Below are 2,911 nucleotides of genomic sequence, written 5' to 3'. Positions count from 1 at the left end.
GGGGCACTTGTGCAAATAACAGAACTATTGGGTCACAGAGTATGATTCTTGCGTTTTGTGCAAATTGACAATTTTGGGGGGAACGGTTACGCAACTTCAGTTTATTTTGGCTGGAGTTGCTCATTTTGGCAGAAGGTGAAAATCCAGCCATATAACCGCTTCCCTTCTCTCTGCTCTTTTCTAGTGCATTTGCTGTGTAACTCATCTGTCTGACTTCAATCAGTAACCGGACTGTCGCGTGGCTATCTACAAGAATACGAGTTTTCTCCAGGTATGTCTGAAGACCGTCATTGGTATCAGAGCACTTGTTTTAACAAATCATTTCTTCTGCTGCTGCTATGATTTGTGTAGATTCTGTTTATTATTGAAGCATATCGGTTCATTTACTCCAGTGCCGTTTTCTTTTCGGCAGTCTGCGTTTTCATTATATATATGTGTTTGTTCACTATTTTTGGTAAACATATATATGCTAGATTACATATATAAATGAGTATAAGAGTCCTAGAACAAACAGAACACGAGAGAAATGCTTAGAACGCACTAAGACGGAAACAAAGGACCGAAACTGTTTATGGGTCATTGAAAAACCTTAGATTTAGGTTACAAAATTAGTCCCATTGCATAGGGCTCATGAAAACGAGAAAAATGGCACCGGTTTCATCGAAAACGGATGTCGGACGGTGAAGTTACGCTGAAAAAAAGGTTCGGGTCTGTCGGACCCGACCCGTGAACAATACCAGGTCGGACGGATCCGGCTAAACCTCCAGCCTCTCGTCAAAAAAAAACTGGAAAGAAGAAAAACCAGGCTGGGTCTGACATCCAGCCCAGATCTTATATATATTTAAAAAAAAGGTTTTTTTTTTAAAAAAGAAATTGGGCCGAATCATGAGATACAACCCATAACAAAAAAAAAAAGGAGGGAAGGCTGAAGGGGACTGGGCTGGGTCTGGGATCCAACCCATATAAAAAAATTAAAAAAACGAATTAAATTTTTTAAAAAAATAATTAAATACTGCCACGTGGCGCGTGAGGCCACGTGGCTCGCCTGTTTGACACGTGGGCCACCCCATTTGAAAGGGGTGGCGCGTGGAAGCCGACAGCCTGACGCATGTCGCTGTCGAAAGTCAGAATGGCAACGCGTGTCGTCTAGGCAAGTGGGCATAAAAATTTTTTAAAATTTTTTTTAGGATTTTCTGCTTCTAGGGACGCGTGTAGGCGCGTGTAAGGTCCGTTTGAGGTGCGGTTTATCTCTAAAAATCCCTAAAATCAAGATCTTCTTTTTGATATATAATTTGATAATTTTAGAGGCAATTTAGGATCCATTTACGAGTATTTTAGTGCGTTTTCTGGTGTTTTTATGTGGATAAAAAATTCCAGAATATTCAAAATAATTTAAATTATTTTGTTCTAGGTGAAAATGAAGCAAGAGGCTTCTAGTAGCACTGAAAATATTAAAGATGGTTCATTGGAATACTCATACATGGATAATGCAGTTCCATAACATGAACCAGAGGATGAAGATCCTGAAGAGGACCCTAAAGAGGTTCCTCAAGAAGACCGGGAGGAGTTAATGGATTCTGGACCTGAGTCAGAATCTTTATTCCCCACTGAACCCCTCCGTACCGAACCTTATTTGGTCTTTAATGATTCACTAGATCTTCCCAACAAAACTGAAGTTGAGGAAGGCGAAGAGGTGGATCAACCCTGTACCCCTGTTTTAGCCATGAGAATTGCTGAAAGAAGAAACAGAACTCTTCTAGACATGATTAGGTCAATGATGGCTCAAGCAAACCTGCCAATTTCGTATTGGGGTGATGCTTTGTTAACGGCGACCTTCATACTTAACCGTGTGCCCACAAAATCAGTCGCTTCCATACCCTATGAGTTATGGACAAAATGCAAACCAGATCTAAGCATTTTGAGACCCTAGGGTCAGCGGCGTATATCCATGATGCTTCTCATAAGCATGGGAAGTTGGGTCCCAGGGGAAAGAAATATTTCTTCATAAGGTACTCTGAACAATCAAAGGGATACGTTTTCATAGGTGAAAACGAAGATGGAACGGTGACTGAAATAGAATCAAGGGATGTAACATTCATTGAGACTGAATTTCCTAATAGAGGAGATGTTGACCGCACTGTTTCTCTTTGAGACACAGGAACAAGACAGTGCAGAACAAATTGCCAAACCAGAATCGTCTAGATGTGTCAATCTAAGTGGGAGCCAAGAAAGGTCAACACTAAGGCCTGAACAAACAAAGAAAGATAAGCAAATAGCTCCTGTCAGAAGGAGTAACAGGAAAAGTGTTCCTAAAAGACGCTTTCAAATAGAAGGCGAATCTCTCTTAGTTACTCCAGAAGGGGATGATGAGCCCCGTTCTGTACGAGAAGCCTTGTTAGGTCCTGCAAAAGATGAATAGATGAAAGCTATGGAACAAGAAATGGACTCAATGAAAAAGAACTAAGTTTGGGTGTTAGTTGATCTTCCAAAAGGGCGTGAAGCCATTGGGAACAATTAAAAGAAAAGTGGATGGATCAATTGACAAATACAAGGCTCGATTAGTGGCAAAGGGGTACACACAACAGGAAGGAATAGATTATGAAGATACATTCTCACCTGTTGTGCGTTTCAATTCTATTAGACTTATTCTGGCAATAGTAAACAGTTTAGATCTAGAATTACATCAGATGGATGTAAAACCGCATTTCTGAATGGTGATCTGGATGAAGAAATCTATATAGAACAACCATTAGGTTTCATTGAAAAAGGAAAAGAGAACAAAGTTTGTAAACTCAAAAGGTCCATTTATGGATTGAAACAATCATCCAGACAGTGGTATTTGAGGTTTCACAAAGCAATAACCTCATATGACTTCCAAATGATAGAGGAAGACCACTGCATCTACATTAAG

This window comes from Neltuma alba, unplaced genomic scaffold (assembly GCF_004799145.2).
Source record: "Neltuma alba isolate B1F8T4 unplaced genomic scaffold, ASM479914v2 tig00001639_pilon, whole genome shotgun sequence".
NCBI lineage: Eukaryota > Viridiplantae > Streptophyta > Magnoliopsida > Fabales > Fabaceae > Neltuma > Neltuma alba.
Note: the sequence above shows the minus strand (reverse complement) of the source record.